This window comes from Halictus rubicundus, chromosome 1 (genome assembly GCF_050948215.1).
Source record: "Halictus rubicundus isolate RS-2024b chromosome 1, iyHalRubi1_principal, whole genome shotgun sequence".
In the NCBI taxonomy this organism is placed as follows: Eukaryota; Metazoa; Arthropoda; class Insecta; order Hymenoptera; family Halictidae; genus Halictus; species Halictus rubicundus.
In genome coordinates this window covers 1,457,900-1,481,995 of record NC_135149.1, presented here as the reverse complement: position 1 = coordinate 1,481,995, position 24,096 = coordinate 1,457,900, and the positions used below count along the sequence as shown (strand labels likewise).

At 45.6% G+C, this 24,096-nt stretch overlaps 1 protein-coding gene across 2 annotated transcripts in view; it reads right to left on the bottom strand.

Moving 5' to 3' along the window:
* 5-ht1 (serotonin receptor) overlaps window positions 1–18,803 on the bottom strand; it is a 188,844-nt gene extending 170,041 nt beyond the window's left edge. The window contains exons 1-2 of one of the 2 annotated variants that reach the window (XM_076805208.1): window positions 18,499–18,803; window positions 9,869–10,140 (exon numbers count right to left, since the gene is read on the bottom strand). The gene's annotated coding sequence lies outside the window, so the exon portion shown is untranslated. Of the gene's footprint in view, window positions 1–9,868; window positions 10,320–18,498 lie in introns of those variants that run through there. The other variant, XM_076805200.1, reaches the window with a different exon arrangement.
* Between the last annotated feature and the right edge of the window lie 5,293 nt (window positions 18,804–24,096).

Here is a 24,096-nt window from a genome sequence, read left to right as displayed (position 1 = left end):
GCTCAACACAGATGATTGGCACTCATATAAACGACATAAATTCAGAATTACGTGACACAAGTAGAATAGCGCCGGCACGATCAGACAAGCTGAAAGTGGAGGCTGTCGACTATTTCCCACTTATTTCTAGCTGCATAATCTCCTACTTGGTCGCAGTCCGGCACTTCCACAGCGGTCATTTCGAGATTAAGCTACGTGTCCAGTCGAGCGGAGTGTCGACCATTTTCCCAGCAGACGCGGCAGCAATTAGAGAGTTGCTCTCAGCTTAGAGTCCGCTAAAGAGACGTGCTCTGGCAGGAGCTCGCGGGAGCAAAAGTTTCAAGCGTCGGTGACGCGATCCTTGGTGTAACAATGAAAGCCATCTTGTACAATCTCGTGGTCCCTTTAACCCGCAGATCGAAGAATTATTATTTCGTGAAGTTTGCAATGATTTTCGAGGATCGAGTGACTATGTTGAATAGGATGTGCGCGTCGTTTCCTCGCTTAAATGCTCGAGTTCCGACGACGAGAGAAGTTTGGCGGAGCTCCGCGCACGTTTGCCCGTAAAACTGAACCGAACCGTGCGATACAATTCGAGCGCGGCGAGAGAGCAACCTCGGCCTACCAGAGATCGCTTTAAACCGAGCCGTTAATCAAAAACGGATGATACAACTGTATTTGTCTGTCAATCTATCCGATAAAATAACTGGGCTCCCGGCCAGTTAATCACGCCGCGCCGGTGCGATACAGGCGAGTGTACCCCGTGTACACGACCGATACATTTGTAAGTCGGCCCGGTGCGCGCTCGCTTTTCACTCCTTTCCACGCCTCGCGTCGCCTCGCGTCGCCTCGCCTTGCCTCGCGGCGAAGAAAAGTGAAACAGCGCGTTTCGTTCCGGCGACATTATCCCCGGTATTTATGGCCGCGATAATTCCCTTTGTAATTCATGCTCCAGCTCCCGCAGCAGTTACGCCAGTCGCATTGTTGCACCGTCGCGGTAGAAAGAAAAAAAAAAGAAACCTCCCCTCGGCGGGAACGAGCAACTAATGAAAATGTTATTGTTCCCCGGTTTCTTCTCGAGCGATTAGGCGTACACACGTCTCCGGGCAATGAATTCCCAGGCTCAATACGCTCCGGCCGCAGCAGCAGTCTGATTTTTAGATTTCTCGTGTAGCTGTCCCACACTCGGATCAGAACAATGCTTAATGGGTGTTTCGCGTATGCGTTATCGAGATACGCGAAGAGAGTTCCGATGTGTACATTGACGAGATTTTTTTTAGCGATATTTGCGTTGCAGCGATTTAAAGGACGGAGCTCTCTGCGTTGTTTGCCGGGTAATGTATACAATGCAAATACACCTTTTCCAACGAAGAATTGTTATAGATTATTTTTCCTCGCCGATATTTATTTTTAGTTTTCATCCACCGACAGATTTTATGGATACGCGAATAGTTTATACGACCGGCGGATGATCACGAACTGATGCATTTAGAAACCATAAAAATACCGTGACTGAGGTACAGACATTTTAAAATGTGAGAGAGATTTTAGAGAAACTCTACTGGTTGTAATTAACTCCTGGCGAACTTGTTTGTAAAATTCGTGATTACCTCCGTTCAAAAGTTGAATATTAATTTCTGGTGTGGCGATATTAGTAAGGAATATCTTAACATATTTCTGCATCGATAACAGGTAACTCACTCTCACTTTCTATTGCAAAATTCTTTGAAATTCGACGTGAGCATCTTTATGATTTCACTGGCCATAAAATAAATAATTCTATGCTACCCATCTGACGAACCTAATAGTATTAACACTTTATCTACCGGGAGCCTATTAATTTTCAGTAATTGTGCTGTTTCAAAGGGAAGCTTAAAAATTTTCTTTTGCACAATAATCCTAAAGAAAATTATTACATTACATAATCGAGGGTGAGTTGTGGGTTTATCATTGAACTTCTGTTGCTGTTGATCTATTAAAAAATCCTCAGCTATGGGCCACAGGCTTCCAAGAATTATGGCATTTTCTCCGTAGATTATGTGTTAAGCTCGGAACTTATTGACCATCGTAAAGCATGTCGATTGCGTCTATCAGAATGAAAATATGACTCTGACATCGAGTGACATGATTTCATTGTCCAGCGATTCCACCACCGATCATCGGAGTTTTTAATCGCCGGTCCGGTTCCTTGGTCCGAGAATCTGCAACCGTGAGTGAATCAGGAGGCCATAGTTCGAAAGTGGAGCGCGTTTTACGGCGGAAAGAAAAGTTAATCGGGCGAGGTAGGTGAGGATCCTCGGACTCCAAGTTTTAACGATCCAAGAAACGGCTGTGAATCCCGAGACAAGTTTCCCGTTGTTTGTCGCGCACGGTTACGGGACACGCAAGCGGCGGAATGACGATTTTAATAAATAAATTTCGAAAATGTTCGCGCGGCTCGTCGCTTGCGATTAAGCCGATGGTGGGGTGTTGCGCGCGTGTACACACGTGTGTGTATACATGGGCGTTCGACAGCGTGCCGGGCAAATGAACGGGCCCGTTTACCCGGCGGCCGTCCAGCTCGAATTTCATTATCGATAGTTTGATGTTAATAACGCGCGGAACGGATCTGAAGTTTTCCGATAATTATTTACCCGTCGATAAAATGCGGCGACATAACGAGATTCCTGGCGTTTTCGAGACACGAACAGACGGCCGCCACCTGAAAATCGTCGATTCTAACCAGGCGAATTCTATTTAAAAAAAAAAAAAAAAAAAAAAAAAAAACAGAAGAAGGAATGAACACGAACGGAGGCTGGCAAGGCATCGTTTTTCGAATCGCGTCACGGCTGACCGGGTGCCCGAACTTTTAATGAATAAACAGAGCTACCTCGTTTTCCCGCCCGGAACAATGGAATTTCGATGAAAATTCAATTGGAGAAACCAATCATCTCGCAACAACACCGGGATCGCTCGGAAATAGGACGCTGCCCTCGATGGAACGATTCCCTGCGAGGATAAACATCGGGCCAGCAGATTTTCAAGAGGTGAATTCCGCTGAAAAATATTAGGTTGCGCTCCTCCGCACCGGTTTATTGCACTGGCTATCCACGATTCCGACCGCGACTCCCCGAAAGAATTGCAATCGCTAATTGGCGGATCCCGCGCAGACTGAATTTTAATCAGGCACGCGTTAATATGCAGAAATATTTGATTTAGACTCGCGAAGAACTAAAAATGTTCGTCCAACAGAAAATCTCGCTGGTTGAAATTTTGTTCCACATGTTGCAAGTAGAATGAGTATGCCATGGACGGACAATCTAAACGATGCTCTCCTGTTTTTATTTACAGTACCAGTAGCAATTAAATATTAATGAGAGTTCGTACAAATGCGTTTAATTCTGTATTACAGACTGTTAGTAGGGGAATGGGTCTGCTATGGCCAGACAGCCTACATAATGATGCCCAGTTGCACTCATTTACAATACCAGTGCCAATTAAATATTAGTAGGATTCAATATAAATGCATTTTATTCTGCTTTATCGACTGCAAGTAGTGTAACCTTGCAATAGTCAAAAAATCTTCATGACAATACTCTGCTGCCCTTATTTACAACGCCGGTGCCAATTAAATATTATCAGGATTTAATATAGATATATATTATTCCGAGACCTGCAAGTAGTATAACCTTGCAATGGTCAGAATGTAAATAATCTGTAGGAAAACTCAAAATCAGTGGAACTGCAAATAAAATGTATAAAATTCGATGGTATTGTAAATAAAGTGTTTTTATTACTCTTTCAGTTGATGTTCAGAATTATATCACAAGTAGACCATCCCTCGGCTAGACAAACAGACGAAAAATTCACCGAACATGCCCCGTTCCGAATAAACAATCGCGATCGATTCGGCGCAGCAGCGGGAGCAGAAAAATGAAACGCTTCAGTTACATTTATTGACTGTAATCGCACGAAAGCTCAAGTGTCCACTCTCATATTTTCTGCTGCAAAGGGGGCCGGAATTTAATGTCCATGGAGAGCCGGGAATCAAATATTTTTTTAAGAGCCTGTCCGTCGGTAGTGTGAGATTTTATTAAAAAATTTTACATCGACGGAAATGAATCTCGCCCGCCGCGCTTCCGCGGGCGGCGGCGAGTTCGAAAACGAGCACCGCTGAAATTAAACTTTATTTAACTATGCACACTGCGCGCGGAAATATTTATTGCACAACTCGAATATTAAACGCGTAATCGCCTGGCACACTGCCGCTGTAGGAAAACGTTTCCGAGTGATTGATTCTCTGCTAAACAATTCAATCACCATTATTTGCCAACAAAATCCGATTTTGTTAGGGTGATATTATTGCAAGTAACATTCCGCGTGTTGCGCGGAGAGAAATCAAAACGTTCATGGATCGGCTGGCAAACAGTTGATTTTGCTGTGTGGAATTTGCACGCAGGTGGTGCTGAAATATGCAGAAGCAGATAATTCCTTACAGGTTCGTTTAATGTATCCAATAAAAATAAATGATTTCTATCTGGTCCTACTGCACAAATTTCAGAAAAACTAAATCAACATTTCCAGAGGTAATATCAATTCTATTACACGATTTTCAGTCATTTTTCGGTGCTTTCACGCGTTTAAAATATTTTCATTTACATCCCAGTCGAACAATAAAAAATCTGAGAACATTTCGACGCGGTCAGCAAATTCCACAACAATATAAATTTCAGAATCATCCAATAAATATTCCCCTACCGGTGCATTATCCCAATTATTTTTCCAGCTATACTAGTCCTGTCTCACTGTCTACGCCCAATCAAATATTTTATTCGCTCGTCCAAGCCCAAGTTCCAAGCAGCATATTAAAATCTGTGACATTCCGACGAACTGGGAGCATTAACAGGATGTTGACCTGGTTAGAGGTGTCGATAGACACTGTTCGGACAATGTGGGAATCCGATATTCGCCCTGTACCCGGTGGAAAGTCCAGAATTATCTCTGGTCGCTGGTCAGACAGGATGAAGGGCGAGAAGAAACGGCGCGAGGCTCTTTAAATATTAGGGGCTAATTGACTGGGCCCTGAAAAGCCGCGTGGAAAAGAGTTCTCGGTCTTCCTGGCTGAAAGCGGGGGCTCTCCTTGAACGTGAATTCAACAAGTTAGCCGTTCCTCTTTGGGAGACAAGCCTTTAAAAGCGGCTCTCGCGCCGAGCGAGATTCGCGAGAAATCTAGATTAAAGGAACAAGGGTTTTTGCCGTGAAGGTGGCGGCAACGGGCCGATATCCAACCCTTCCTCCATCCTATCCCGCAAGACCTCTCTCTCTCACTCTCTCTCTCTCTCACTCTCTCTCTCTCTCCCCCTCTCTCTCTCTCTCTCTCTCTCTCTCTCGCTCCTTCTCTTGACGCGGACGAGTGTTCTCCCGAGGAAATTCCCTTGATCTTTCCTCGGCTTTGCCGCCGAACGATAAGGAACCCTTTGACCGAGCGAAATATTTTCCAGCGGAAAAGTTCACCGTAAGGGGTGGCAACGTACACACCGGTGACGAGGACTTGGGAAACGAGTTTCAATATCGCCCCGGCGTTGATGATCCCGATATAACACTGTACGCGAGACTGTCGGCTTTATACACGAGAAAAGTCGGCTTTGCTGCCCGGGGTGTGTGCGATTGTTCCACCGATACTAGTCCTGCGCGAGAGACTGCTCGATCGGAACAGATTCGGGATGATTAATAGCTTTGTACAACAGAATTCCTTACGGAGAAAATTCATTTCGGATCAAACGTCGTGGATCGAAGCCTGAAAAAGATGAATCTATATAGCGGTACAAGATAGTGTAACCTGTACTACATACAGCAAAATTATGTCAACTTCAAGTTTGCTTGAATTAGTGTCCGAAGCTGCGATTCCGTGTAAACAGTTGCAGGATAATTGCAGTTTTTTCGCTGTCGTCGAAGAATCCTTTTTTTCAAAAGTAGTAGCAGATTAAAGGAGTCATTTTTCAGAGGATTTCTTTCTTACAAAATACTAAGGGGATTAAATGAGTCGTTTGACAGGATTTATTTCCTCCAACGTAATCGCAGGATCGAGCAATTAAGTGAATCATCGTCTCGCAAGATTTATGTGCTCTGACAATTAAGTGAATTATCGCGAGGATTTATTTCCCCGGTCTTTGATTTCGTTTTCCCCCGCGAGAAAAATATCTTGAATACTTTCCTGTGATCCTGGGATCAACTCTTGCGACGATTAAACAACTCTCTGGCTGTTTTTCACTTCCAGATTAATCCAGGGAGATGACACTTCCTGGAAACTTTTTCCATTAACCCGAACAAATTTTGCAAGGATATAAACATATAAGTTGCTTAAACATTCCTGTGGTGCACTGATCGTCTCTGTGAGGATTAAACAAATTCCTGTACTTTTCTAGGTAGTTAGATTGATCCAGGAAAAAGACACGTTAAGGAAAGTTTTCTGATTTACCGGGATAAATTTGCAACATTAGAAATGTATAATTTGCCTGGAGTTTCCTGCGATTCACGGATCGTTCTTGCAACGATTAAACAACTTCGTGTCCTCCTCTAGGTGCTCAGATTGATCCTGAAAGAAGACACTTTTGGGAAACTTTTCCGATTAGCCGGGACAAATTTTACAGGCGCAGAAAGGTATGGTTCGCTTGAATGTAACGTTTATAAGTCACGAACCGGTGGCCGTGTACACCGGTGGTTCTTCATCCGCATCGAGATATTTGTCTTGGATCGTACTTTAATCTCGCGACCCATGAAACTTCGGCGGTGTTTATTCGAAGGAAGTCCCCCGTGCCCTCCGTGTCTGTCGACGATTAATTTTCGCCCTTCCGCTGGATGGTATTTCGCGGTAGTCGACTTCTATTTGCGGACCGTCCTAAACTTGCCGGGGCCATTTCTAAAAAAGTTCCGCATCGATGCGAACGGGATTGACTCTGCGGTCGTTATTTATTCACGGTGTAATTAAACCCTGAATATTTCACTGGCCCGATCGATCCCATTTGCTCCAATGAAAACTTAATCCGCCATGAAAAAAATATTAATCGATTGTCCGACGGTCGAATAAATCGACTGCGGGCCGAGGACCGGAAGAGAATAGAACGTTGGTCGTCGTCGGCTAATTAACAAACAGGAATTCGTCTGCCAAGATTCGCCTGGTTGCTTTGTCTTTGTGCTCGCAAGATGCGTTCGCGTGTGCATACATGTCCCGGCGAAATTTATGCGCTTATTTGCACTTGTACCCGTCACCACAGCACACGAAATTCCATTTATTAGCTTAGACGGACTTAGGGAACCTGCAGCCAGTTCCCCGGCTCGTTGACGGAATCAGACGAAACAAGTGAAATTAGCCGTGTTCACCGAGAACCGAGCCTTTTGAAATTGTTAACGAAACACGCTCTTTAATTCTTCCGATTCGGGGGACACTTACTCTTTTAAAGTATTTCGAGCAGGCACTCCGCGAACGGCGAAATGCATTAATAAAGGCTTTAGCTGACCCACAGGGAATTCAATATCTTTTATAAACCTTTAATATTCATTTCTAAGGGAATCTTTCATTCTACCAGCGACTCTATCGTTTATATCGTGACCGAGTTACCGGACGATTCAAAGGTACTGTAAATTACTTATTGGACACCTAATACGGGCAATAAACATCAGACCTGATAGCGCTACCGGGACAGTTATCGTCCCTGCGGATTTTTCTGCGATTTATATCGTTGAAAACTTGATGAAGAAAATGGGAAATGGATAATCGATACGTGGTGAATGGTGGTAAAATGAAATGATGTCAATATTTAACTGCGTTGGTTTAAAAGAACAACGTTTCATTATCACTGAGCTGTAACTAATTCTATAGATTCACAATTTGTAGAGAATGAAAATTGTACAGAATTTTATTTACTTCCTGCAAGACTACTGTAGCGTAGGCTGGCTCGTTGAGCCTACACAGGTACCGAAATACCGCGACTCTCTAGAATCTAACCGGGTTGTAAGGCCGGTTACGCGATGACGATATTCTGATACCGCTGTACGTCAAATTAATGAAGGACAGCTGTTTTTTGGTTGAAGCGTTTATTTTAACAATGATGACCTTATAATGTTATTGACTAGACTCGTGTCGCAGATCGTGTGAGCGGCCGATCGATGCGACGGTTCTGCTGGACTTGACAAATCGAAAGACCAGACAGAAAAGCGGCGTGGCGAGCGCAAGTTGAATCGAGTTTGAAACGCTAAGATATCGACGTGACTTGAGCGAGGTAGAAATTTGAAGTGAAGTTTTGAACTGATGGCTACCCTTTTTATACGCTTAGGTGAATGACTGGCGGCTGATTGGCTAGTGCGGAAAACCCGAAAGAATCGTACAAATATCGGTACATCAGGTACCCGAGCTAGGGACCGAAGTAGATATGCATGGGAGGACCGTCGTAAACGTAGGGTCGCTTGAGGAGAGGCCCGATGTCCCATTGAGCGCACGCGTATTAATTGTTTTATTGCCGGACGGTTCGACGGCATGGATTACGACAATTTAATACAATAAACCTAATGTAACTAAAGGAATAACGACCATTTGAAGAATGGGTCGTTTTCGTGTACTAAAGCCATTAAATTTAAATTGCAGCTAGTTCGACTAAAAGAATCTAAACAGCTGTTTTAATGAATGCCAGGCAATTTGGAAAGTCCGTTGAGGACGGAACAACTACTTCAAGGTCTTTTCAACAAATGCACAAGGTGTCTTGAACAGGTGGTATATTTTCACTTCACAGTGCCATAAGAAATGACTTCCTTAGCTCGTCTGACCATTGTTTCTTTATTCTACTTGAAATGAACAGAGTCTCCCTTGAATTAATACTTTCTTGCACTGGTGAAACAGTTTTATTCTGCTGTACTCTAAAGAGAAATTCTTTGTTGCACTGCCTGACTATATCCTATCTACTTCCACTCAATACAGAGAATATTTACCATAAAATCCCATAAAAAGATTTGTTTGCCTTGCCTAAGCATGGCCTATTCTACGTGAAACGAGGACAATCTCACATGTTAAATTAGTGTGATTTCTTCAAGACGGCAATTTCAATCTACTGAGCCGTAGAATCTGCCTTCATCTAGCTGTCTCACTATTGGTCACTCTATTCTACTAAACGAAGTGACCCGTGGTTTCAATTTGCTTTGCATGTTTAGCTCATTTTTATTCCTTTGTGCTATAGAAAATTACTTTTGTAGAGTGTCTGACCATATATCGCCAGTCATCACAGTGGTAGCAAACGTGTTTTTCAAAAATGTCCACAGCTTTACTACTGAGGCATAGAAGAACAATTTTATTAATCTGCCCGACTATATCCACTCTATTCTACTTAAAACCAAGATGAACCTATACACACATACCGAATGCAATTTTCACAAAAGACCCAATTCCAGTCTTTTCTCTTATAAAACCTGTCTTCCTCAGCCTGTCCGGTCATAGTTCACTCGACTTAATCCCAAACAGAAATCCCAAGCGCATCGAATGAATTATTCTTTATTTTCCGGGACAAAAGGGCCGGGGTAAAAGGAAAAATTCTCCGTCGACTTATTTATCGTCTAAATTATGTACACCACCTGTTACAAGACACCCGGCGTGCAATTTTATTCGAACCGTATCTCAACGGGACACAAAGGTCCCGGGGAACGCATAAACATCCCACGTTATCACCGATTCGGGGACAATCATCCATTCAGCGTCGCGGCCGACGATCTGGCGCAGCCGTTCTCGCAACAACTGTGGCCAGATCCGCCTCGAAAACATGTTCGGGTAATACGTCCGCCGATTCAACGGACCCAATCGACATCCCATTCGCGTGAGAGGTCACGCGCTGGTGTTGCCATACGTGACCGGCTGGATGTCTCGTACCTGTGATCGGTGCGCAGGTCTCAGGGAACGTTGTTCGGCTGCATCGTGGCGGCTGCAGGCTTGCTGCACACGGCTGCAGGCGCTCGCAAATTTCCTCGTCCAGCAATACGCGCGATCCAACGGCGATTAGGCACCCAGAACAGTCCGAACAGGTCGCGAACAGGTTCAACCGTCGCGGCCGGTCATTAGCGTGGCGCAAAATTGGTGGACGCCCGACTATCGACGCGCCGTTTTCATCGTTTTAGGCTCGCGAGCATTATCGGCCGAGACACCTGCCGGAAATACCATTAGCCGACCGTTTATTTCCAACGGGTACGCAATCCCGACGATAATGCAACTCGGCACGCGGTGGAAGTGGTCCTCGTCGAGAACATTCGCTGACATTCTTCTATAACTGCTCAACCGTGAAAGATATCAAAGTGACATTTGGAAAAGTTTCGAAAAAACAACTCCCCCGTGAAGCGAATAATTTAGCACCCCGAGTAGGCCGGTGCATGCCACCGCACACGCGGACAACTTTAAACAGTCGTAACTTATGGAGCAGAACGACGTGGGAAGCGATTCTTTCACAAACGTGTCGGAGAAAGTGTGTAGGAAAGTGGTCCAGTTGGAAAAATTTTCTAATTTTGTGAAACTCAAGAGATGCACCTTGTCGGTCATCAACAATACTGAGAATACCTTCCATTGCATCGAGCATTGAATTTTTAATGTTACAGACTGTGAACAGCGATTTTCACTGAAGGTGTTCGTATTTCATTTAAGATTCCTTGACAATATGGCTATATTAAAATAGACCAACTCTAGCAGCTCGTACTACTTATCGTCAAGATCGACGGTCCTTTAAGTAGAAATATTAAAATTCAATAACTATCCACACGAGAAAAATTGACGTTTCAACCAAATGCTACTGAACTTCTCGACGAGGACTAGTATGTGCTGGCCGCATTTTTGCCGAGGATCGGGGTTTAGCGTCTGGGAGAGTGCCGAGAGAGCCTGGCCCCGTGTAAAGAGAACGAGAAGCGACAGAAAGTGTCCGAAGCGGGCACGATGGCCTGTCCACAGCTTTTCCCTCTGAGGCGTCGGAACTTTGAGCTCTCGCTGGTCCTATAATCATCCTCCTGGCACCCTATCCCTCTCGAAAGTTCATTATCATGCCCGGTGAGGCGTGTCACTGATTGATTTCTACGTTCTAGAGCCAGAAGCTACTCGTTGGAAGACAGTCCTCGAGGAAAAAGCTCCAGTCGCCGCCACCCCCCTCCCCTTGGACTCCGTCTTTAATCCTCTCATCGGGTTCCAATTAATACGTGTCTCCGGCCGATATTCAACACCTGCCGGATTAATTGGTCCGCGGCGGTTTGAAACCGTCGTTCGACGAACTGCGGACCAAAGTGTTCTTTTTCCTACCGGTCCACTTTTCTCCGATTACTCGTTTTTTCGGTTCCCACCACGACCATCACCACCGCTGTCACTATGGTCGACGAAGGATTAAGGAAATCATCCCCATGGGGATGAAGTATTTGTACGACGCGGTCCCTCAGGTTCGCGGAGGAATATTTGTAGACTCGATAAGACGGGAGCCCGAATCGGATCCGATAAGAGGATCAGGAAAAATTTGTGACCGTGGTTAATGAGCGGCAAAGGGGAGCGAATGGAATGAAATCACCGGGGGACCGTGTAACGGCGGACGAACTTACTGCCAGTGCGCTCTACGATAAGGAACTTTTAAATTGAAAGCTACCAACCTTCTTTCGACTACGAGATGTCTCGTACTTCCAACTTCGGACTCGGAATTTGATTTAGGGTGGCTCTAGATTTGGCTCAGACTGGCTTTGTGTCACCTCTCTGATTAGGTTTATACCGAGCTCTACATAGATTTTTAGACGGGGATCTATATTGGGTCTGATTAAAGATTGACTAGATCTACTGACTAGACGGCTATTGGCTAGAACCAGGCTGTTCAGGGTTTATGCTAAGTCTAAGGTAGTCCTGGGTGAAATCTAAGCTGGGGCTATGGTGGGAATAAATTATGAAGCAGTTGGAGCTTGGATTTAAGTCAGGGCATAGCTAGGTCTCGATGATTTCAGGTAAATTTATACGCGATAGCAGATTCAAGTCTAAATTAGAGCCAAATTAGCTGTTGATCGTGGGCAAGCTACACCTCGAATCTAAGTCATAACTGAACTGGATAAATGTAAATTCAGCTTAAGGTAGCTCTGTGCCGAGCCGAAGCTATCTTAAGCTAGTTGTGAGTTACATTTAAGACTAGAGTCTTAAGCTTGTCTTGCCTGAATCCCTTTCAGTCTCAATCTATGAGCAAGCTAGGCTTGAATCAATTCTATACTAGGCCTAGATTATAAAAAAGCTGCAATTGAGTCTAAGCTACGTTGAGTCTACCTTTGTCGTTGAGTCTAACCTCAAGAATAGTTGGAACCGTGGAATCTCGGACTCCATAACGCTATCCTCAAAAACCCTGTGTACGAGGTGGACCCAGCAACGCGAAAATTGTGTTCTCCAGTAAGCAGTACTTCTCGCGTCCCATAATTCAGCTTTAGCGTCACGCACGCAAGAGTAATTGGACTGGAATTGCAGCAGAAAGCACGGCACGCGTTACGACGCGTTATGTAACGTGTGTTACGTCGGCAACGATGCATTATTACTGGCTTGCGTAGAAAACCGTCGGAGAGAAAGGTGACCCTGTTAACGACCTTTCATAATCCCGCGGCCGATCACGCTCTGTCGAGCGAGGGGCCTGTTATGCTCGATAAAACCAATAAAACTAAATAAGCACGGTGGGGCGCGCGAGTGCCGCTGACAAAGGGCCGCTGAATCGCTTCGAGGATCGAACCTGGGTCCTTCTGTGTCGACGGGGCTCGGGGGCTCTCGTTGTTCCAATGAAATTTGAAAGGGAAACGAAGCGGGCACGGTCGAAAGAATCCTCGCGGGTCGCTGGAAAAGTACATCCCCCGATCGAGAAGTGCATCTCCGCGTCGCGTGGAAAAGGCGGAAAGACCAGATGCCTCGCGCTAACGATCTAATGTCTATTCAACGAGTCTGGTACCTCGGCTCGCAGAAACAATTCAACGAGCTTCCCATATTCTAATATTGTCCCCCGGGACTGCGAATGCGACTCTATATCACTTAAATGGGCAGTCTCTGCATTTGTTTACATAACTTCCAGCCCGATGAGAAAATTTTACGTAGGGAATGGGCCACAAATCTTTCTGCCCGAGAAATTTCGTAACTTCTGCCTAGATTAGCTCTGGGGGTTGGCTGCAGGCTTACAGTTACGTAAAGGATAAGAAATAAATAGGACTGTGGCAAGCTGGGCTGAGAAAAATCTGTGTTAGGAATAGACTCGTGGTAAAGGTTCCTCGCGATCAACGAAAGACTAAACCCGTTAAACAGGTCAATTTCTTCATCGCATCGTGCAACATGCTAGCGGAATAAAGGTCGAATGGAGCCACAGGCAGGCGATTGTTCGATTTAATAAAGAAGGAACGTGGCTGGCAGAACGACCGGCCAGGTTCACTGTGTATTGCACCACGTATTGCGCGGTTGCGTGTTCTTTCCCCCGGCGTCCGCTAAGATACAAACAGAGCATTCTCGCCTCGCCGGAGCTGAAAAGAGGTAACACAGCCGAGGTTGTTTGTTAGACTTCGCGACAAGCTTCCTTTCATCGCGATCGAGCATTTGCGTCCCTTAAAAGGGGCTAGGGAAACCGTACCAAGGAGTTTCCGGGCTGCGTGACGCAGAGATAGGAACTTCGTCGGGCTGTTCGCGGTGAGACACCAAGGTGGAGCGAAAACAACGGCAAGATTTAATCGTTCGACGGATTCAACAGGAGAACGGACCACGATTTCGTCAAACGGGGTACCAATTCCCTCCACCCTACCCACCCCCCTTTTTTCGCCGAGAACGGCAAACGCAAATAGCAATTACGTCGCAACGTATTGCCGTCGGCCGGTTAGGAGAAACTCGGTGAACGGCGAAAAGCCGCAACAGGACGCAAACAGTCTCGTTGCTCCCCAAATGGGAAAACTCTGGAGGACGTCGTCGTTCGCTGACGGTCGGACAGCTTTGCGGTGGCTCGACGATCACTCCTTCCCGAAGAACACAAGGACAAGTGAAAAAACCAACTGTCACAGAATTTTATGAATCGATGATCGATCCGCTCCCTGACCATTTGAAACCATCCAGTCATCAGAAACAGCATGAAATGGTTTCAGACCGAGCAGGGTTGCTAATGAAGTGCCAGGGATATTTCAGTCTACTGTAGTCTAACAGTCCAATTCAAGCTGTCTGATCATTGATCACTTTATTCTACTTAACAGGAACCAAGTCTTGGTTGAATTGAATTTACTGTGCAATTTTATTCTGCTGTGCTGACGAAACGGAATTTTTTGGACGGTCTGATTACAACCTACCTAGGAAAAACTTAAAATCCAATCGAATGTAACATGTACGAGAGTATAATTTCAGTATAGAATATCATAGAAACTGTCTGCATCAGGATGTCTAACCATTATGCAAGTTATTCTAGTTAACATGAGTGCTATGCATGAGTAACTTGCAGTTTTGGTACAATTTTATTCTGCTGTGTCACTGGAAAGAATTTTCTACGAACGTCTGACCACAGCACACCTACTCTACTTAATACCAGCAATATTTGCCTTCTCTTCACTGCTGTAGCAAATGTGTTTTACACGGACAGCAGAATTTTAAACTGCTGAGACACGGAAAAGTAATATCCTTAATATGTCTGACCATATCTATTTTGATCTACTTAACACGAAGAAAATTCAATTTGTATCAAATCTGACTTGCACAGGAGAACCAATTTCAGTCTTGTGTGTTATCTAAACTGTCATCCCCAGCCTGTCCGACCATATCTTACCCATTCTACTTAATCTAAACAGAATCCGAAGCACATCGAATAAATTATCCTTTATCTCCCGAACAAAAGAGCTTCGTAAAAGGAGAAAACCTTTAGGATAATAAACCGAGAAAATTGCTACGAAAACAAGTAGAGAATTTCTCTGAATTAATAGTTGTCCTGTTTATTGAACGCTTGTGATTTTTAACGGATCAGAACCGGGACAAAAAATTCCTAGACGATCCAATAAAGCAGAGAAATCATTTTCTAAATAAATTTGACAATCGCCAAGGAATCACGGAGAGCAACTTTCTAATTAAAACGTGGTTCCGTTCGACTGTGTACGATTCTAGAGAGGTGAGATCTCTGGTTCGAAGAAAGCGGAAAAATAATTTGACAAATCCGGGATAATGAAATCAGACGATTCTCGAGAAGAATGGCGGTTGTTCGTCCGGGGAAAATGAGGTTTCGCGGGCCGGCAGCTTGTTCCGTCTGGCAGGGTCCGTACGCGCGCAACAAAGTACGAAGTGTAAGAAACTGGAGTCCATTCGCTGTCTATAGCCATTGTTGAGCGCAATTGAGCCGGGGCTCGCCGGCAGAAGAACCGTTGTTCCGCGGTTGAATTGCGCCCCCGGTACACGGAGAAGCTTAACAGATCGCCGAGGACAGGCGAGAAAAACCGAGAGAATGGATCGAGGTCGGGTTAACGCCGCTCGAAAGAACCGGTAATTGCTTAATTCTCGTGGCAGTGGAAGAGCGATCCGAGAACCAGGAGGAATCCGGTGGAACCACAGGGTTCCGGCTGTGTGCACCGGCGGAACGATTTATCTCCCGGGGAACGTCGAGGCCGAGGCTTTTTAATAAATAAAGCCTGAGCGTGGGGGGACACGCCCCCTTTCAAGCCGGGGGACAGCCGAGAAAAATTCAATTTGTCAGCCGGCAGGAGGCGGGAATCACGGGCCGAGAGCTCTCGGTTCTCCCGGGGGCCCGGGAAGGCCCGAACTCGGACCTCCGGGATTTCCGGTCACGTGGCCCTTCGATGCGATCTCCCGGTCACCCTCTATCGAGCGAATGAATTATTCGAACCGGCCACGTCCACTCTCGGAATTTTTCAAGAGACAGAGAGCTCCGGAAAGAGATAGAGGGAGAAATAGTGAGAGAGGGAGAAACGGGGCAACGTCCCTCAGTTCTGCGGAGGACAACTCGGAACAAATTCAATTTGTCGGACGGCTAAATCTCGAGATCGAATCTTCGGAAAGCGAAAGAGGATTAAAGAGAGGAATGACGGAACGTTCGATCGCGCGAAATTAATCTACAGCCGGCGCCGAGAGAGAGGGGAGGGGGAGAAAGAAGAAGGTCGTGGTCCTGGTTGCGTTTGTCTCGGTGCTGCTAAAGGATTCGCCGGCTGACTCAGGAGTCTCGGCGGCTGAGGGCAGAGCTTATCCTTCGTGTTTGCTCGAAAATAAAATTCCCCGCAGCTAGCAACGACAACGCCGGAACCGGGACGATAAAGAGGATCCTTGTCCTTCTCCTTTCTGATATTCCCCCGGATCTTTGCGACTACTCGACGCGTGAAATTGAAACTTCTGACGATCTCTCACCTGGAACAGACGCGGCCCGTTCTCCACGTCGGAGGCTGTCGGAGAAACGTCTCCGTTGTCACAGAACCTCAAGAGCATCGGGTAACAACGGGATTTCACGAAGAAGAGGAATCTCGATACGCGGGCCCGCGCTACCCAATGTCCAACGTTTCCACGATTTCCTATGGGGACTCGGGGGTGAACGAAGAGACCCGGGGTGTCGGGGTAGATCGTAAAGATGCCGACGCCTGTGCCCAGGACTTTCCAATTTGCTCTCATCCTCCCAGGCTCTACGAGATCTATCTCGATCCTCCGCAGAGCCCCTCGCTCTCGCGGTCGCTCCGACACGACCTGTCTTCTTGACACGCCGCGCGAATGGAACAATGAAACGAACCGTGCATGGACCCCAGACCCGTTCTTCGGACATCGATCTTTCCAAGAGGAGTTCGTCAACCCGGCAAACCCGGTTTTCGTGGAATTCCGCTCTTTGAGGCCGGGTAATTGGTTTAAACGCTGACGCGAGATGAAATCGATTGTGGTTTGTGCGTTGTGCGATTTTATGCAATTTTTTGAGTACCAAGATGATGTTCTGTGTGATGAGAGCGTATGATCAAGAAGGAACAGCTACATTACTGATTGTAAATAGCATATTTCTTCTGCCATTTGGTTACAAGTACAGATAGATGATTTGAAATTACACTACATTGATCTGAGTGGGTGAAATGAACTTTGATTTATACGTTGTACAATTTTAGGCAATTTCTTGGGCACGAGGATCATGTTCTGTGTGATGAGGGTGTACGATGAAGAGGGAAGAGCTTTCTTACTAATTGTAGATTACAAATTTCTTCAGCAATGTGATTTCGAGTACAGACACGTGATTTAAAATTGCACTACACTGATTCTAAGTTGGCGAAATGAGGTTTGATTGATGTACCGTTTATTCAATTTTTAGAGTACCAAGGTCATTCTCCTGATATGGAGCTTCGATGATGGAGACGGCAGAGCTGTGCCAATGATTGTAGCTAGGAGATTACTTCAGGAACATGATCGTGAGCGCACATAATTGATTGCAGTGGCGTTACACTGATCTCGATGAGGAAAATGAACTCTGTACATGTTCTTGGATTTTATCTATCTTTTAGACCTTCTTCGAAGTATGTGTACCCTGTTTCACGTGACAAGCTTCCCTGATGAATGCTTCAGAGCTTTATTAGCACTATCTGAAAAATTCTTTCAGGAACTGAAATCTGTACAGGTCATTGTTCTCGGGAACAGTCCACTGATTTAGTGGACCAAAATTGATTCTGATGAACGCACCTTCTAATTCTATGAAATCTGCTGATGTACTATAACCTTCCTCTACGTGAATATCGAAGATCTATCAGCAATATTTCTTTAGGAACGCCATTATAAGTACAGCCACTTGATCTCCAAAGCACTCCGCTGATTTAAAGAAACCAAACGAACTACGATTCATTTCCTATTTCCATTAATCATTCCCAGATTCTTGGACCACCCTGTAGGTAATAATCTTCAATCTACCAGTGCTGTATCCTCAAAATTGTCCCATAAATTCAACTTCCTCCGACCACCGGATACTCCAAGCCGTTCCTTCCTCGGCAGCTACCGTTTTCATTATTTGTGCATCGTGGCAGGCTCCGATCGCCGGTAACAGGATCTCGGAGGGATCCAGGGGCAAACAGGATAATCCCGGGAGCAAATATCTAGGGTAAGACAGATCATGTTTGCTTCCGGGCGGCCTAAACCGCGGGTAACGAGAGGCTCGAGCCTCCCCAAGCAAAGAATCCTCAAAATGCTTTTTCTCAGCGTCCACATCCGAGCTCGGCCGTCATAAATCCAAAGGAAGGATCCTCGGGGAACAAACACCCGGAGAAGAATCCTAGGAACCAATTTAACTCGAGGTATCCCGAGGTGGCGATTTAAAATCGTCTGGCCACAGTTCCAGGCCGAGCAACAAGTTATGCACCATGACAAGCGTACCAACCGACGGGCCAGGCTCACTCGTGTCGATCGCGGAGGAATCTGCTTGAGAAACGAGAGAACTCGTTCCTGGGAACACCGATCGGATCGAGGAGTCCGCGGAGGGAACACAACAAGCAGTGACTAAATGTATGAGATTTTTCGAGTGAACGGTCGATCGAAGGAGAACGCACTGGTGAAGTCGATTGCAGGCGTCGCGGAGCCGATTTTTCACAGACGAATCGGCCGCGGATGTAACCGGTGGCGGTCGCTGGGCAGCGTCCTGCTTCGTTGATGATCGAGAACGGCCGGATTCCCGTGGGAAAACGCGCGGTGACGATGCGGACGCGCGCGAGATCTTGATCCCGGCGTGTCGATCGGGAGGTGTCGTTCCCGTAAACACGACGTCCGTCGATTTCCGGAGTCGACGAAACGAAGACGGGGCCGGATACAGAGAGATAGGCGGCGCGAATTCCCAGCTGCGACCCGGTGGTCCGGAGTACCGTGCCAGTACTGCTACTCCGGAGCTCCGCTTGGCTGACAAGTAAACACAGACGGTATTACGCAGGCGCCGGACACTCAGCTCTCGCATCGCGACCACCCTACGCCCACCTACGCGCTCTCGCTCCCTCTCCCTCTCTCTCTCTCTCTCTCTCTCTCTCTCTCTCTCTCTCTCTCTCTCTCTCTGTATCTATCACACACCCCTTCGAACACCCCCTCGAACACACCACCGCCGTCTCTGATGTTCGAGTGCTCGGCCGACCTACACGGCCACCGATGTCATCTACACTGGAGCGACCGGTATCACAGGATGGCCTGCATGATTTTGGCCTTCACGATCTCCTAGAACGCCGAATAGGAACCGGATGGATGGAGGGTGATACCCTCTTGGTCCCCGCATTGTGGACTCCGAGCTTTTCTGCGTGGGGAGATTGGCTTTGACATTTTTGATCGGCGCTTCACGGAGGAGTTTCGAAGGGGAGTGAGTAGTACGAAACAAATATATCAGGCAGGATTCTTCTCAAGTATAATGTGAGGGTGCAATTTAAAGTAGCAATCGAATAGAAATTCAAGAATATCGTTGAATTATTTCTAACACATTAAAGTTATTAAAGAACGGAATGAAATTTCTACTTGACCCCTGTTTCTGGAAACTGGGATAGAAAATTTCGATTTTGCATAATGTCTAATAACGAAACGAGCCAGACATACCCTTAACTACAATAAGAGAAACAATCAGGCGAATCTTGAAACAGAACAAGACAGTCAATCAGAGATATTTTACAAGTAGAATAAGACAACCAACCAAACACGTATCGCAGGTAAATTTAGACATATTCTTAAGTGACAGGAAAACGCAGGTCTAAAATAGAACATCCACTCAATAAGACGAATTTATACTATCATTAGAAACCAAGTAGAGTAAGCCAAATTACTCAAACAGGATACGGACCTGCTTCCCTTTTATTCTTGAACGAAATTAAGTGGTTCAAGACAAATAAATCAGACGGGAATGGATCCTCCTCGAGTATACTAAAACAGCAAGCCATGAACGTGCTTGGATTATTGAAAAAGATAACCAATCACGTTCTATGCATCGCAAAATGCCCCGAAGAAGTTCAAAGCAATTGCATCGTCCCGAAGCAGCTCGAAACAGCGGAATATTGAGTTGTAACACGTTTGGAGAAGTTTGATGGGATCGGGTCTTTACTGAAATGAAGTTTTCTGCAGGAGCTGTATGATCAATCATGACGCAGCATTTTGGAAGAGGAGGGGGGTGATATTTTTGGCCTCGGCGCGGATATTCCTTGGGGATAACACAGGCCTCCAGCTGGATAATTAAAAGACACCCGTGGCTTTCCGACGGCGCCGACGTGATAAAGCTCCCTATCAATATACATCGAACAGGGGAACAGTGAAAATAGAACAAGGGTCTCGAGGATGCTCGTGAATGGAGAATCGAGAGATAATTCAGAACGCGGCGAACAACAGGATCGATCGTTGCACACGTTGGAGGAGCGACGATCGAAAAGACAAACGGGACGATCCGTTCAAGTGGTTCGAGCCAACCACGAGCTGAAAGAATCCGGTCGGTTGGTTGGTTCGCGTCCACGTCGATCCGCGGAGGGTTTTGCACGGCGTTCCGCTGACGAACACGTCATAATCGAGATCCGATAATGGAAAATTTGGATAATGGATTCCCGGATAACCGAAACGATATCCCATCCGCGCGTTGGTCCCGACCGGGAAATTTAGCGACGTTCAGACAAAAATTCTGTTTTTCAATTTAGACATCTATCAAATTTATTCGTCCATCGATCTCGAGCATGAAAAATTGGTAAAGTTGTAAACCCTTTAAATTAAACTCTGTCGATTAAAAATCACTGTTCTATTATAAATTAGGAATATCCGTAATGTGACACGGTGTATCCTTCGAGTCTCAGTCACATAAATGTACAAACAGAAAATGCAAACCATGTTGCACTGTGCACCATTAGAATCCATCATTTCTCACGAATATTTTAGCTCTTTCACTTTGACGACTTCTATGCTTGGAAACGTCATTTAAATTTCTCGATCGGGAGCACTCCGCGCGTTCGCCGAGAAATCCGCGCTTCCCAGCGCGATCGTAATCGGGGAAATTTATTCGCTGTCGAAAATGCGGGCTGAAAAGTTTCTGATTACCGAACGGACCCGCCCCTCGGTCGCAGAAGTAATTATTCGCGGGTCGGAGGATCTTCGAGGCGTTTGTTCGGCTCTCGGCCGACAGACGCGCTCGTTAAAAAGAGGAATCCCCTTCCGGATCCGGTGAAAGCGGAATCGAATACCGAGGAAGCGAGAAGCGCGAGGTTCCCAGCCATTGACGCCGCTGATTCTCGACGCTTGTAACTCCACTGTTTAATGTTTTCGTTCTTTTTGCTCCCGACAGGTAATTTAGATCGCTCGGGATACACCAGCCGGCAAACGTTGTCGCTGTTTCCTCGAAACGTTACGCGTTCTCTCCGACTTCGAACTTCGACGCAAACTCTGACCCGCAAAAAATCTTGGCAAGTTCCGAGGACCTTCGATCTTTCGCACCCGAGGACTCTCTCCGGGCGAGACCGCGCCTAGGAAACACGTTGACTCATCTTAATTCAACTTATGAATAGTATGAAGAAATCCAATTGAACTTGCGCCGGGAAGTTCGGTTATAAGTTTACAAGTTTCAATAATAAGGAAGCGTGGCGAACCGCGGCCGACAGAATCGAAATTTTCATCGCGTCCTGTCTACGGTACAGGCAACAATGTACTAGCAGCTTCAAAAGTTGCGGCAACGAGCCCGCCATCGTGCCTGGAATTATAGAAGCTGCTCCTCTGAAGGGTTGTTTCGAAAGTAATTGCTGCATCGAGGACAGTGGAAAATAATAAACTGTATATAATTACTGAGTTTAACTGTTTGCACTTCCTTCTTCTATTTGGTATTTCTTGTATTTGATATTTCTTCTTGGCTGATATTTTTCTAGCCATCGCTTATGGAATACAAAGCGATAGTTATGTCTGTGTCGAACACCACCGACAATCAATCAGACTTGTACTACAGAATAAAAGACGTATTCTTTTAGCAGAACTAACTAGCATACTAACTAGACAGTAGAATGAGCCGCATTAGTCAGACAGGGCACAGACATGCCTCCCTTTAATTCTCGAACGAAACTCAGTAGTACGAAACAAATAAGTCAGACAAGAATATACTATCCATTACCGAAGTCCTTACTAGTGGATCCAGAATCTGTGCGGCATAGCGTATTCTACACAATTTCACAGACAGATTCTATCCTTCAATCTTGAAAATCATTCAAATACTTCAGGAAATTATGCAGACATTTTTAAATACTGGACTAACATCTGTCACTGTGCCTAATCATTCATACTTCTATGTTTCAACGTTCGCAGTTACATCGCCGTAATAGTAATTCATCGGGGCATTATCGGAAGACCTAAGGTCGCCCCTTCGAGTTCAATTTCGCGCTGTTGATTTTTTATTACCGCCCACCTCAATTTGTTATCGGCGACGACCCTTTACGACACCGGGAAACGTCCCCGTTTATTATTACTTGAAAATCGAGAGCCGATATATGACCAATATTTGCGCAATATGTGCCGTCGCAGGAGTGCTCGTGCCTTATGGCGGAATTCCTCGTGTGTTGCGACCTAGGGCTCGTCGCGAGTTTCCAAGTACATCCTGAACGACGGAGAGCCGAAGATCTCGGGAACGGAACAAAGCGAGACGTAAGAGGAAATAATTTTTAGAAATATGACTTTTTCTCCGCGGGGAACGTCGTCGTTGAATCCAGATTGAAATCCGTGGACGATTCTTCGTACATTCGAGGGAACTTCCTGAACTTGGATCGTTCATAAATTTATCGACTTTCTTCCGCGCTGATTTATTGAACATGCTCTATCACTACACGATCATAAAACGTCGATTCGTCACTGGTACTCCTTAACTTCTACTTCTGAAATTATCAGGACAGACGCAAAGTGGCTCGTCTAAGCAACTGAGAATTAATGAACATCTGTAAATTTATACTGAGCGATAGGGTGAACCTATCGTTTTGAAACTACAGGGACACTTTACTACGGCATTGAAACAACTGAAAATATTTTTTCTTCTTAACAAGAGTAATAAACTCTACTGCCTAAATTATCAAGACGTAAGCAAAATGCCTCATGTAAACTTTTGCGAATTACTGAATATTTGTGAATTTATTTAAAACGATGTAGTGAACCAATCTTTTCGAAATTACTGGGACACTTTAGTACGCTGTTGGATCAACTGAAAATATTTTTTCTTCTCAAGAAAAGGCTTACATCCAGCCGTTACGTCGTACAGAAAGTTGTTCCACTCTGCGCGACGTAGTTCCTCTAAAAGTCGATGAAAATAATGGGTAGGAGGATTGGAAAATCGTTGAGTTTAATTAAGAGAATTGCTGGTCAAGTTCCAGCAGACTTTTCGAACAGCAGCGAAGGGGATGGTTCTCGGCGATCAACAAAGTCTCTGTCGACCGGCATGGAAACTTGGCTGCGTCATGCTGCGTGGACAAAGAGGGCCACGAACAGGTAGACGGTTCAATGGGCTGGAAGAAGGGGGTGTAAACGGCAAGAGGCACGAATCTCCAACTACTACCCCCCGTCGGTGTTTCTCTCCCCTATCGTCGTTTCATCGATACCCCGTCGCGTTGCTCGCACGATCACCCTTCGTCGAGCGAGCTGCGAAACCGTCAAGGGAGCCATTTGCAGCGACGGACTCTCGGCTATATTTAATGTACAAGGTGGTACACTTAACTCCGCCTCGCGAAACATAAATTTCATTTTTGACACGCCATTAGACTTATAAAAATGTCTACTTTAAGCGATTCTCGGCCGGTAATCTACGTAAGTGCACGCTTTGTTAATATTTTGCGACGATCGGGCTCGAAGAGCAACCAACCCCCTTGAGCAGTCTGACATTAACCACCGCGAAAGTTCATAGCCAATCATTGTGGATCATTGTGGATAGCAATTTTATGGGTGTTGATGTTTATGATGTTCGGAGAACTTGTAACTTTTTTTCTCATACAATGCTTCATATTTTACAAGGGGATAAAATGTCTTTAATAGAACATTATAACTATGGAGGCTATAGCTGAATAAATGAGAAGTGAAAAATAGTTTAAATCTTACTGTTCCGTCGCAAGGAACAATTCAAGTGGTGCTTGCCTTCGGACAATTGTTTATGATACGTTCGTAACTAAGTGATTACTTTCAACGAT